The sequence below is a fragment of the Diabrotica virgifera genome, chromosome 7, assembly GCF_917563875.1.
Source record: "Diabrotica virgifera virgifera chromosome 7, PGI_DIABVI_V3a".
In the NCBI taxonomy this organism is placed as follows: domain Eukaryota; kingdom Metazoa; phylum Arthropoda; class Insecta; order Coleoptera; family Chrysomelidae; genus Diabrotica; species Diabrotica virgifera.
Genome location: NC_065449.1, coordinates 216,099,155 through 216,114,909, shown reverse-complemented (window position 1 = coordinate 216,114,909; position 15,755 = coordinate 216,099,155).

Here is a 15,755-nt window from a genome sequence, read left to right as displayed (position 1 = left end):
ACTATAATCTAAACCAAGAAGGCTTTAAAGTCACCAAATTATTTAATTATTGGTAAATAATTACTTATCTAAAACTTTATTTGAAAATTAAAGATTTTGTTGGGAAAACCCGCATTTTCCGAGGAAAATTTTGGTCGGAGCAGATCGGGAAAAACACGTCTTTATGCAGAATTTAATTACGGTGAATTTTTATTTGAGTATTTTTGTTGTAAAGTTAAAATCTTCGGAGTTCTAGAGCAATAATTGAAAAAAACACGATTTTCGGGCGCCATTTTGTTTATAAAAAAAGTAGCACACTATCTGCGGACTTTGCATACTTTTATTATTAATATATAGGATCTTATAATTCGATTCCAGCAATAAAATTGCTGGTAAATAACTTTTCCCAAAAATGGCCTATTCTCCGATAATCAGCCCAGACTATAGATAGTCTGCTTCGATATGCCTCTTGTCTTAGTAGCCATTCCATAATGTTTCTGGAATGGCGACAGGACGTACCACATCTTTATTTATGAAGGTGAAAATTTAAGTGCTCGTGTAGATAGATGAGCAGTTTCGATGACATGGCTTGTGGCCTATTCCACTACGACCTTTTCAAATACATTGTGATAATCTAGCCTAGATTATTTTTTCTAGTCCTTTTATTGGCAAACCGATATAAAAACTGTCTTTTATTTCTATTAATGCCCTTCTAAAAATATTTAAAAAATTTTGAAATAGTTATTTCACCTTTAATTTATTCCTCAAGTATACCGTACATTTTGTCATCATCGATGATCCATGCATTTTCTAAGGTTTAAACCGATTGTCCAGAAAAAGTTCAAATTTCTTACATGAGTTCATAGGAGTAATCTCGCGCATAATACCCCCTCCACCCATTAAATATTAGGAATTTTTTTTAAATGACAAAAAGTATGTAATTTTAAAACAGAATTATTTAGTTATAAAATATAATTATTATATTTTAAATAAAATCCTTCTAATTTAGGTAACTCCTTATTTGTGATGGCATGCGTAAAAACAGTTTCCTTAGTCATTCAGGCAAAGTCTCCTACCCCTTTACATTTCATGCACTGAAAGGAAGTAGTGCTTGACACACAAAACATAGAAATATCTGCAAAACAAATAAAATGGCATAAAAATATTGCAGAGATAAAAAAATCAAAAATCTACATTGAGAAAAAATATCCCCGTAACTTGGCAATGTAACAAAATTGTTACAAATGTTTGACGACGTTTTTTAATAGTTAAATAACCAGAAAACAACTAATACATACACTTTCTATTTATAGGATAATTGCACAATATAAAACAATCACGAGAATAATAAAAAAAACACTAGTGCTTATAAAAAATTTATTTGTAAAAACAGTGGAGATCCTTCTCGAAAATGCAACAAGTGACAGATGGCATCAATTAGAAGTTATCAGAAATCGGTAATGATAGAAATATTAGTTAAGTATTGCCATCTAGGGACAGTTTTATGTTATTAGTACAAAATGTGAATAACAAAATGCGCCTTAAGTCACCTAAAACTCACCTATTACCTAAAATGTAAATGTTGCAAACTTGTTCTTCTTCTTCTTCTTTGAGTGCCTCTCCTATCGGAGATTGGATATCATTAGGGCGATTCTAATTTTACTTACTGCTGTTTTGAACAATTCGTTAGTGGTACAGCCAAACCACTCTCTCAAATTTCTCATCCAGGACATTCTTCTACGGCCTGGATTTCTTCGTCCTTGGATTTTTCCTTGCATTATATTTTGTAGGAATGTGTACTTTTGTCCTCTCATCAGGTGGCCTAAGTATTCAAGTTTTCTCTTTTTTATACTCCGTAGAACTTCTGGCTCGTTATTTATTCTGCGTATTACTTCTTCATTTGTAATTTTATCCACCCAACTTATTCGTAGTATACGGCGGTAGCACCACATCTCAAAGCTTTCAAGATTTTTAATATTCCTCTGTTTAAGAGTCCATGACTCAACACCGTAAAGCAAAGTACTGAATACATAGCATTTTAATATTCTAGTTCGTAGATGAATACTAATATTACGATTAAAAAATAATTTTTTCATTTTTATAAAAGTAGACCTGGCAATTTCAATACGTCTTTTTATCTCGTGATTTTGGTCACCTGTTTCATTGATAAGGGTTCCCAAGTATTTGTATTCGTTTACTTTTTTAAGTTGGGTACCGTTTATTGTGATACTAGTGTCATTTATTGGATTCTTACTGAAGGTCTTATATTTGGTTTTTTTGACGTTCATCCTTATGCCGTAGTTATTACATATCTCATTCATAGTTTCAACTAAATGTTATAGAACTTCCGCTGTTCTTGCCATTATCACAGTATCGTCAGCATATCGAATGTTATTGATAACTTCTCCATTGACTATTATCCCTTCGTTTGCATATGAGAGAGCTTCTTGGCATATTTGTTCGCTGTAGATATTAAATAAGAGCGGTGACAATATACAACTCTGTCGTACTCCTCCAAACTTGTTACATTGTCAAAAAAGGGCTCCTGAACCTTTTTCAAATATCTAACAACTTCAAGACTGAATTCTCCATGTCTCAGTGACACTGTTTCACAAATCTTTGTTTCGGTGAATTCATTCACCATTCCAGAGATTTGGCCGTGTAGAAAATATCAATATTACGGACATATAAAAACCTGCTTCCATAAAGAATTCAGATGCGTACAGGTAATCATGAAACTAAAGATGCCCTCGAAGACCACGTAATGATAAAGTAAAATGCGTAGTTTTTAAGGATGACCATATACCTATAGGCAATCATGAAAGTAGATAATTCTTTTGAAAGTTACGTGATGATAAAGTAAAATGCGACAGTTACAAGGGTCACTACCCTCTTTTATAACCTAGTCCCACAAACAATTTCAGCAGAAACTATATCGTACAATAAGAGAAATAATAAATATGCGGTCACACAAGCCGCACAAGACCGAAACAAACGGAACGAGCTTGCCATAAGACAGACTTATGTCCAGCAGTGGACGAGTATAGATTGATGATGACCCTGATGATGATGATGACGATGATGATAATAATAATGATAATGATGATTATGAGTGTTAATTTAAGTATATTTGCAGAATTCAAAGTTATTATGTTTTTGTGATAAATTATTGAAGTATAGCTAATATAATTCAATCAATGTACATCATTCATATAATAAACTCGTTAAAGCAAATCATATCATATCATACAGTATCATATAATATCTGTTATTTCGAACTTTTTCCTAACAATACTAATCCAATTTATCTTTATATGGATTAAGCTCCTTTATTCAACAAAGACGAAATCTTTTTATACTGAATACAAACCAAAACATTGTCCTACTTCTAATTTTATATCGACATTGACCCACTGCCCGCGATATTTCCTGTATCAAAATAAATCCATTTGACAGAAGAAATAAATTAGAACCAAATTAAGATATCTCTTTCAGATACTCCTGAATTTTCCTGTTATTTCCTGGGCTTTATGCGATGTCATATATCACCGTTAAATCTGAAAAATGGTTGTTTTGTTTTGATACTTTCATTTTGATGTGACAAAAACATACATTTTCGATTCGTGACAGATAATAATAGGGTAAGTTATGACCTTGTTGGATTCATTCGAAGTGTGTTTAAAGCTAAGCTGGTGATATCTTATATCGTGTGTTTATTTTCTTAAAACATATATGTTGTTCTGAAGCTATTTTTATATATTTAAAACATATAATATAGTTACACAATTAATATAAAAGGGTATTTAGGAAAAAATAAATCATTTTTTAAATACAGCGCCTATCGATTTGCAACTTTTTGCATTGTGTTCAGAATGACAGCAGCTTAATGACAATAACGCTTAACGTATAATCGAGAAACATTACACTCAACATCATACATTTAATTTACAAAAAACTTTGAAAACTCCTGATACAAGAATAAAAAACCGTTAAACGCCGTAAAAATGAGTGGCGCATACAATATTCCAGCAGCAAAAGAGCTGATATGAATAAACTCCTCGTCAAAAGTTAGGGATATAGAAAATTCTGCTGATTTTCATAGTTGAATTTTTCACGAACATTTCGCTGTTGATTTCGCTATTTTTTTATTTTACCCTTTTCTTTAGTATTTACACAGTTGTGCAAAGGTTTACTCAAACTTATTTTTTGTACTTACACCGGGTGGAAGAAAAAAATATGGTTCTTTGTGTTAAGTTTGAGACACCCTGTAGTTAAAACAAGGTACAAATTTAATGTGAGTACACATCAGAAAAATATTGTAGTCTTATGTTTTGTGAACATGCTGTTGTTTGAATGTCCCTGATATCTTTAGAAACAAAAAAAATAGACAGTTTTGTAACATGTGTTTTAACCGAAACAAAAATTTGAGACACCTTGTAGGGAGAAGAACGCACAAAGGTGAGTATACCCCGATATTATGTTGTAGTCTCATATTTTTTGAATATTTTGATTTTTTAATTTCTCTAATATCTTTAATAACAAAGAAACTAGACGGTATTACTCTTTAATATGTTTTTCTATGTTTCACTTGTGTGATGTGACGCATGTCGTCAGTTAAAACACATATTAAAGAATAATATCGTCTAGTTTCTTTGTTATTAAAGATATCAGAGAAATTAAAAAAAAAAATAAAATGTTCACAAATTATGAGACTACAACAAAATATCGAGGTATACTCACCTTTGTGCCTTTTTCTCCCTACAAGGTGTCTCAAACTTTTGTTTCGGTTAAAACACGTGTTAGATTACAAAACCGTCTATTTTTTTATTTCTAAAGATATCAGGGATATTCAAAAAACAAAATGTTCACAAAACATAAGACTACAATATACTCCCATTTGTACCTCGTTCTCCCTACAGGGCGTCTCAAACTTAAGATAAGAAAAACATTTCTTTTCTTCCACCCGGTATAAGTACAAAAAAAAGTTTGAGTAAACCTTTGCATAACTGTGTAAATACTAAAAAAAGTCTAAAATAATACAAAAATACCGGAATCCGTTAATCTGTTAACGAAAAAATCTACTATAAAAATTCAGCAGAATTTTCTATATCCCTAACTTTTGACGAGCAGTTTATTACGTGGCACGAAAATGTATTTTTATTTTAATGGAAAATAAAATTTTTGTTTTATTTTGAAAGATTTTTCCATAATATTTGCTACATTTGAAATGAAACACGTCACAAAAGAGCCTCAAAATGCAAACTGTATCAAAGTTACTCTTTTGTGGTGCGTTTTATTTCAAATTTGGCAAATATTATGGAAAAATATTTAAAATAAAACTAGAATTTTATTTTCCATCAAAATGAAAATATATTTTCGCGTCACGTGATATTCATATCAGCTCTTTTGCAGCTGACGAATATTGTATGCGCCACTCATTTTTACGGCGTTTAGCGGTGGTTTATTCTTGTAATAGCTATTTGTATAACAAGGGAGGAAAGTGCTACTTTTCCTCCCGAGAATGAAGTTTACTTCATTCTCAATACAGTAATCATTCAAGGGAGGAAAAAACACTTTACTCCCATGTTATACATATGGTTTTTCCACCTTCCTCAAATTAATAACAAGTCATTATTCATTTTTACATCGTTTATTTATGTAACTAACCAACAAAATTTATTAAAACTAAAACTAACAAGTAGGTACAAAATAACTGTCAAATATAAGTCAAATTATTAATGTAAACATTGTTAAATTAAATTAACAATTTACTGTTTTTTACCATTCTGTAAAATACAGGATGTTTTATAAATAAACGTTAAAATGTATAGATACTTACGTAATAGAAAATAAATATTGTACAGGGCGTCAATAAGTTATATTTCATGAATGAAATACCATGACGTCACTTTTACATTTCCTCCCTAGGGAGGAAAAGTACAACTTTGCTCCCTACAATCAGGTCCGGAAAAATATACTTTCGGTAGAGGTAGGTGGAAAAATATTTTACACATAATATATTGTTTATTTTATGAATAAATTTTCAATCAATATTTTTAGTTTAAGATTTAGAAAATTTGATTGCATTTCAAGTTAGTCACTAGTAATATCAAAATTCAGTCGAACATAACGGCTTCCATCAACCAATGAAAGAGAATTTTTCTTTAATCAGATCTGTCAGATTTCCCTTTTCAATGGGCGCGGACGTATAAGATGCTGTGTTTGACAGAAATCACCTCAGGCATCTACCGGATTTATACAGACAGGAAATTTAATGCGGTAATTCTTGTACACAAGGGGCGTTATGTTATACCTTGCGATGCGAATACTACAAGGATTTACTGAATAATCTTACTAAAGTTATAAAGTACATGCTTTCATTATACTCAGGGCAGATTTGGTGTTTGGCTAATGACTTTTGAGATTTAATACAATGCTAAATTATATGTGGTTTTGTAAGTTTTAGTTTTTAAGAAAAATTTTTTTTTGCTGTTGTGCACATGATTGTATCCTAGTTATCACCAGTGGAGTCAGTAGCTCAAGATGTCACTTCTTGTCCTAATCCCGCGTAAAAGAAGAGGAATTCACCCACTTTTGTAAAAAAGTGCGATTAATAGACCTATAAATAAGTCTAAAATGTGAGAATCTTATCATGGACAACTCAGGCAAAGAAATGAACAGACAATAAACAAACAATAAATATTAATACATAAATGCACAAATAGGCAAAGAGGAATAATTCTCGGAAAAAATCGGGAAACACCATATTCACCACTTACCCTTTTTAAAATATCATACTTGGCAGGTCAAGAATATTATCGAAGCTCATATTGATAGGTACAAATTCAGCGTTGTCTCGTGTTGCTTGACATCGCCACTGCTAAGGCAGGATCTTCAGCGCTTAACTAAAGACGTGGTCGTGATGCTATACCCGTTTCGTAGGGATAAGATACCCTTACTTGGTGGTTCAGGGATATGATCCGAACTACTTCGCATCAGGGACGCCGAGAGAGATTAGCGGGCCCCGGTAAGAAGTGAAGAGCGGGCCCCCATCAAAAAGTGAAGAGCGAAAAAATTGTTTAATTTTTATAGAAATAAAATAATCAATAAATAATAATAATAAACAGTTCAAATATAGGTTGAATAAATGGTTATGAATTTTTTGTTCAAATATAACTTTAATTCAATTTTGATTATATTTTTAGAATAGTGGAAATATTTACAATACCAGTACTTTTCGAGTTTTTGACTGGCAAAGATTTCTATAATTTTCGAAAAATCGCATGATTGTACCAAATCATTCTTAATGCACAAAGTTGCTAGGCTAGTTAACCGATCCTGTTTCATTGTAGATCTCATAACATGTTTTAGCGAGAAAGAAAACTAAAAGATCTTTTTCCTTTTACGACTGCCACCGGTAATGTGTAAAATATTTTTGACGCCATAACAACGTTAGGAAATAATGATTCCAATTTGGGATGTGTTTGTATGCATTGTATGTATGCAGTAATGCATTGGAGAAAGTTGATATTCACAAATATTATCTTTTTATATCGCTCTATATCGTCTTCTTTATAAAACTCGCGCAATGTATCCATTTTTTTTCTTAATATTTTTAATATTAATCTTAATCTCAACCGTAATACTTATTATCTTCATTTCAAAATGTCCATAAAATGTTAAATAGGAAATGAATTTCAATTACCGCATTAAATCTTCTGGTTAAGTTGCTTATTATACAATATATGACAACATTAAATATTTAACAGCGAAATATTGCGTCGGGCTCAAAATTATCAGTCGCCTCAATACTATGCCCTATATTCCATAACAGAGGTAAAGGTTAAATTAAATACAGCTGAATATTAACTAAACGCATTATGCACATAAAGTGAGGAGCCAAAAAAAACGGGAAAAATTACGTCTTTGGTCTGGTTGACGCCGGGTCCCTTACATCACCGGGCCCCGGTAAAATGTACGGGCTGTACCCCCCTCTCGGCGGGCCTGCTTCGCATAATCGGTGTACAGTAATAAATTAAATCTATTGTATTTTGTATGTGATGCTCTTTTTATTAGAATGTGCCGATTTAGCCAATCAGTCTCTTTCACTGTTGGCTAAGAAGCTCAAGAGCGCCCAATACTCAATAAGGAGGGAAGCCGGTAGATAGAGAAAGAGATAGAGAGAAAGAGATGGGGAGATAAGTCGTACGCCTTCTCAAGATCCATAAATACTCTTACTTCTTTTCGCCGTATTCACCAATTTCGTGGTTATCACCAACTGCGCATTTTAATGAATGGAACACGAAAAACATGTCAAATGACAGGAATAATTTTGATTAGTAATAGCAGCCTGGTTTTTGCATGAGAGTTTAATGAAAAGGTAACAAATCAATTGGAAGTTGTGTCCGACAAAATACATCTGACGTGTTCGTATTCTGACATTCCAAATTTTTAACCTGTTCCACCATTAAAACTTCCCCTGTTCTGTGTTCCTATATATCAAAGTTTGTCCGACTAGACACCTTTAAGCTATTAACAAAATTTCAGCTTGCTATTAATCAACTATTTTTCTAATGCGGGATCCAGACCTATATGTATTACTACAGTGAATTTATATATTCTACATACCACACAATTTCATTAATGTATAATTTAATTAAATATTAAAAATTTGAATGAAATTAAATTTATATTCAAATTAGAAAGCGGCAAAATGTTTATTTAATTCCAACATTTATAAATGACGTTCACTGAAAGCCAATATGTACATATTTAATGAATTATTATACCACTTTTACAGAATTCTTGTATGGAATAAGCTTTTAATTAGTAAAATAAATTAAATATTCAGGAAAGACAACATTGATTTAACTAATATTGTTAATGAGTTTATTGTAAACTATATATTACAACGAATATAAATAGAATTCCAAAAAATAAATACAATGAAAATGAAAAAACAGTCAGTAATGAAATAACATTTACACAATTTGCTCATACCAGCAGCTAGTTCATCACCAGTAATGAAATATTTTTAAATAAAATTTGAGTTGGTCAATGTCGGATAGAATACAAATAAAACCATTTGATACATGATAGTATAGAGTAATACAATTGCCAGCATTAAGATCTCCGTCTGAAGTTTTCAATATAAAAAAGGTAAGACAGAGTGGTATGTAGAGAGATAAAAAAATATCTCATGAATAGTTTTTACACAAAAAAAAGTTCTACAAATTCTTTTAATTACGAAATAACCAGCAACGATTTATAGATTGTTCAATACCAAAACATATTATCACTTGTTTACTCGCGAAAGTAGAGCACAACGGTGTGCATTTGATAATATAGTGGTTTTCTGCTAGCTAAGCAATAACATAAATTATATAATTAAACTTGTAGTCCAGGGTGCATCTGTTTTGAGATGGACGTTGAGAGGTGACTCAATTTTTTTGCAGAAATTGCTTGAAAATTACTCAAATAATAATATTTGAATTATCCTCCCACTCAAAATGGTCCGGAACATTGTTTAAATATTCAAAATGTCAAAATATGAAGGACAAATTCAATTTTTTTATTGGTTTTTTGATTATAACTTTAAAACTATTCATTTCTGAGAAAAGTTGTACTAACATAAAAGTTGCGTAATTAAATTTACTACAATATAGAATTAGTTAAAAATTTTAAAAATAGTCAACTTTGTTGCAAAATAGTAATAATTTCGAAAAAGCTATACAAAAACAAGTATTCGCATTTTACGTTTTTCAACCATTTATGCTACACTTAGGACCTTCATATTTTACCCAGAGAAACTTTATGATATATTATGTAAATTTCATTAAGATCGGTTTAATAGATTTTGCAAAATAAATTTTGCAATCCAGGTTTCGGAAAAAAAAATTCATTTTTTTTAAATGTTGCACGACTGAAAATTAAGCAGATAGCAAGTTGATTTTTTTTGCTTATAGAAGTGTACTATACCTTTCATTTGCAATTTGCAGAATTAGAATCGATTAATTACCATGGCGTCGGGAAATTTTTTAAAATAAACATTAATTTTTGGTGCCACGCGCAGAACAGCGGTGTTCGATTCACACAAGTTGATTTCCATCAAAATTTCTGCCAATCTTTATCTAATATATTATTTCCTTACCCTATATTTTGTTGAATTTTAATATTTTAATTCCACAATAATCAAACTAATTTTATTATTGTTTGTGAGATATTGTTTAAATAATTGCATATGTTTAAAAATATTACATTTGTATTCTCTAAGTTAAAATATATAAAAAAAGAAAGTTTTTGCTAAAAAAAGTGTTATTTCAAAGGAGAGAGTATGTGTTTTTATTTTGGAATAAACAAATTTATTTATTTATAACAAAATGTAATAAAAATTAAAATGCATCAATTATTATCAAAGGTCATTGTAATGCCCAATCAGAGCAAACTATCCGCTGGCCTTGCGCGTAGCACCAATAATTAATGTTTATTTAAAAAAATCCTGACGCCGTGGTAGTTAATCGATTTTAGTTTTGCCAATTGCAAATGAAAGGTGCAGTAGACTTCTACAAGCAAAAAAAAAAATTCAACATGCGATCTGCTTTATTTTCAGTCCTGTAACATTTTGAAAAAAAATTTTTTTTTGCGAAAGCTGGATTGCAAAATTTATTATGCAAAACCTCTTAAATCCATCTTAATGAAATTTACAGTATTGTGTTACTGTATCATAAAGTTTTTCTGGGTGAAATATGAAGGTTCTAAGTGTAGCATAAATGATTGAAAAACGTAAAATGCAAATACTTGTTTTTGTATGGTTTTTCGCAATTATTGCTATTTTGCAACAAGGGTGACTATTTTTTAAATTGAAAACTAATTGTATATTGTAGAAAATTTAATTACGCAACTTTTATGTCAGTACAACTTTTCGCGGAAATGAACACTTTTAAAGTTATAATCAAAAAACTATGAAAAAAATCAAATTTTTCCTTTATTTTTTGACATTTTGATTATTTAAACAATGTTCCGGACCTTTTTGAGAGGGAGGATAACTCAAATATTATTATTTAAGTTATTTTCAAGCAACTGCAAAAAAATTTGAGTCACTTCTCAATGGGCAAATGTACTAATATTTTTACAGATGCGCCCTGGTCTATTGACAGAGCAATGAAAGAGTATATACAAACATATTGATGTTGATAAATAAGATGAACGATGTGTTGATAAATAAGGGGACGCGGATAGATTGAGAAGAAGTTAGTTAAATTTGGGGCTTGCCTGGGAGTGACATCTTGTGTAGAATACAATGGTTACCATCATCAACTGAGTACTATCCGTATTAATAAAATAAATGTATTTAGAGTAAGGTACATTATTGTTCCCTATAATCTAAAAATGTTTTGTGTTAGCGTTATAAGACCCTCCATAAGTTGGGTAATACCGTATGGAGGAAACAAAATTAAGTAGGTAATCTACCCTTTGCGTATCACATAATAAAGCGATAACAAAAGATTTGAAAGAAATTGATTTATTTGAATAATAGAGCTGAAGTTACAAAAAGACTCAAATTAATTAAAGTATTTGAAACATACAGGTATGTACCTTTTATTCCTTATTCTAGTTCTATGACGCTTATTGATCGTTCGATATCATGTTGGCTATCATATTAGCTTTAGTTACAATTTGTTGGGTGAGATTAAGAATTTGACTGCAGCAGCACTTTCCCGGTCTGAAACCTGTTTGTTCTGGAATAATTTTAGTCTCCACATATTCAGCGATCCGGTTCAGTATCATTCTTTCAAATGCCTTGAAAAGGTGGCACAAAAAAAAAGACAGGTCTAAAACTCATTGAATCAGCCGGATCCTTCTCTGGTTTTAAGAGGGCTACCACTCTAGCTTTCCTCTAGATTTTGGGAATTTGTAATGTACGGATGCAGCAATTCATAATTTTTGCGAGCCACTCTACGGTGTTTAGTCCAATCAGGTGTAATGTCATAGTATCATAAATTTTGTTAAAAAGACAGACCATACATACAGCTTTGATTCCAGAAAAGTATTTGTGAAGTCATGTCGTGGGAGCAAAAAATTGTCAAATGGTAAAACACCAGTTTTAAATATGTATTTTGCTTCTACTTAGAAACAAAAGTTATATGTCTTCTTCTTCTAATTTTTATATAGACATGACTCTGTCTGTTTTTCCTTTTCAATGTGCCTTTAGTATGTTGTCGTTCCATCGTTTTCGTGGCCTTCACTGATCGTCTTCCTATTGGGGAACCGTCTCTCGCTGTTCTGACTATCCTATTTGTTGTCATTCGGCTTATGTAGTCACTCCATTCTATTCTTCTGTTTCTTACCATTATTAATGGTATACACCTCGCATCTCCGTCGTATATCTGCACTTCTAGCTCTGTCCCATAGAGTCTTACCGTCGATTTTTCTAAGGGTTTTCATCTCCGCTGTTTCGAGCAATCTTTTTGTCCTCTCTGTGTCGGTCGTGTTTCTGCCGCGTATGTCATTATTAGTCTGATGGCTGTCCTGTAAATTCTGCCTTTCATTTCTTTTCCCATATTTTATTTCTCCATATTGTGTCATTCAGGCAACCTGTGGCTCTGTTTGTTCTATTCACTTGATCTTCCACTTCTGTTTCGAGCCTTACGTAGCTAGATAGTGTGATGCCTAGATATTTAAACTCCATCACTTGTTCTATTATAGTCGGTTCGCTAAACTCAGACGCAACTGGCTAGATATTTTAGTCGATAATATTTTTGTTTTTTGCCAATTTTGCAAAAATTGTCAAAATTACTAACTATTTAGTGATTATTAATTGTTTAGTAATTATTTTTTGCCAATTTTACTAAAATTGGCAAAATTACCTACTAAAATATCTAGAAAGTTGCGTCTGAGTTTAGCTAACAGACTATATCTGACCTTCCAGTTCCAATTTACATCTTATTGGATCTGCTGTTATAACCATGCAATTTGCCTCTTGGGAGGAAATTAACATGTTAAATTTTCTGGCGATTATGTTGAATTGGTGGAGCATACGTTGTAAATCATCTTCACTTTGAGAGATTAGTATTGCATCGTCCGCATAGCAGATTATTTTAAGTTGTTTTCCTCCCATTTGGTATCCTTTCTTAGTTCTTACTATTTTATTAACAGAAGTAAGAAAAGTTATATGTCAACAAGTAAATATAATTTATGAGGTATTGTCCACAAGAAAAATCACTTCGGCCTATATTTCATTTTAATTAAATTTTGCGTATTCTCTCTGCCCTAGAATACTTCTTCTCCATATTCCCCCTAGAGGAGATTTACGCAACTTATCAAGAAGCTCGATAATACTCCACGTTCGGGAAAAATCTTGGAAGATTTAAAGGATTAACAAAGCGTCTCCTTTTACTTTGAATCTCTGCCTTATAAATTACTGTTACTGCAAAAATATAATTAAATTTTGTTAGCAGTTGGTTATGGGAAGTCGACGCCTTAATTAAAGGAGATGAATGGGTTCCGCGACTTATTGACATTTTCTGATTTATCGGTTTATTCATTTTATTCGAATGGAAGTTTTCGAAATGCGTTTAGAAGTACAACAATAGCTTTTTATGAAAAAAAGACTTTTATGAATGAAATTGTTAAAAATGCTCTAAACTTAAACATACTTACTCCGTTTAAGCAGTTACTTTAATACGTATAATATACAAGGTGACAACTTGACTCAGTGACAATTGCATGCCAATCCTTCGATTTTTTTAAATCCTCATTACTCTTCTTTGCTGTCTGTACTCAATTTAGTGACAAACTCAGTAAATTGCTCAGTAGTTTACCATTTTAAATAGATTTTAATAATGCCCAAAATGTCAGTAACTTGTTCTACAGAGCTGCAACTCCCTATCTACTCTAGAACAAATTAATATCAGTGGTTTATTTCATAACACGTGATAATTTCATTGCTTGTTATATTGGCCAAACTTGTCCCCCTCTTAAGGGTTGCCTTACTTATCGCACGATGGAGTTAGTTCTGGAGATCTTGGAGGGCATTACACAGTACCAGTTTATCTGTAGTTATAATTTAGCACACTTCTAAAATATATTGTACGATGCGGAGTTGTCCCGTCATGTTAAAAGCACATGTTTGATCTAATTCCTAAGGGAACATCCTTTAACAAGCCAGTCAATACGTGCTTTAAAAAACTGTGATTCATTACGGTTCTGACTGACCCTGTATAATATAAAAAAAGTTTAAAATAAGTTTAAATTGTAGACGTTTTTGAAGGACATCAGTTTTGTGTTAATTTTTTTTAAAACTCCGTATATTAGCCATAACAAAAGACAACCAGAAACTTTTGGCGCCCAGAAACAAAAAATATTTCCGACGCCGGGAATCGAACCCGACTCGGCTGGGTGAAAGCCGGGAGCCAGGTATTCTAACTACTAAGCCATTATGGATGTAAGGCACGGAGATCAATACTTGACATATATAAGTTGTAGGGTTTTTCCATCTACTTTCATATTTTATCTTTTCTTGCCTAAAAGCCCCTGAGTCGCGCCAGCTGACAGACATTTTCGTTATCACACAAGTACTATCTACCAAAATAAATTCATAGAATCTCTGCTAAAATCATGCTTATCAATGCATGCTTATATTATTAGTCCAAGTAATGAAGCTTAAAATAGGACAAACCTCGCAATTTTTACAGAATGGATCGATTTGGTTGAAAATTTGAGAATAACTAGTGGATAGTCAAAGGATCAAAATCTATATGATGCCGAAAGGCGCTTTTACCATGGAGGTGGTTGCCACCCCATCTCGGGGGTGGAAATTTTTTATTATATTTTGACCGCAAAAGTTCGTAAAAACATTCATTCTAAGCAAAAAAACGTTCCATAGATTTTTTTGATAAAATTAATAGTTTTCGATTTATTCGCTATCGAATTTGTTAGTTTTACGTCGAAAAAATCAATGTTTTTAATAAGTTTTTCTGCTAATAACTCCAAAAGTTTTTGTTTTAACAAAACAATTTTCCTAAACAAAAATGTACCTTTTAAAAAAATAAACAAATCCGTCTTTTTTAATCTTCTTTAAGACTAATCGTAATCGAGCTATACTTTATTATATGTTAGCTCTTCTTCGTCAAATGCTATAATATAGTTTCAAAGTCGAAAGACGGGAAAACTATGCATTTTTCGAGGATAATTTGTTCAAACTAATTTAAAGTATTTAAAAGTATCTATCTCCCGAAATAAAAAAAGTCTCTAGCTCAAAAATTAAGTGATTTATAATGAAAATAATGACAGTCCTATTTTTTTCAGCGAAAAAGTGATCGGAAGCATCCTCCCAATCACCACCCTAATTAAAATTAGTCATTGACCTTATTTGGTCTTCTTTACCTATGAATTATTAATAGGTTCTAGAAGTTTGGCCGGTTTAGAATAATTATTTTTTAATAAACTGAAGTTAAAAGCGAACGACGAATGTTTGTTTGAAAAAAAAATGGCCTTATCTTCAGAATAGAAAGATTAGCATCAGAGATACGAAAAAATTTTTAAATATGAATTGTTGCTAATTTAATTCCTAAAAATCTGGTTTAAAAAATTTTTTTTACCAACCCTTTCAAAACCCCCTCTTTTTGCGACTAAGGAATTTAAAAAGAATTAATATTAATAGATATATAGATCTTGTAAAAACCTACAAAATTATTTTTTAACAAACTTTCTAAGATAAAAAATTAAAAAGTTACGGTTAAAAATCAATATATTTTTTTGAAAAAAAAAAGGAAAAC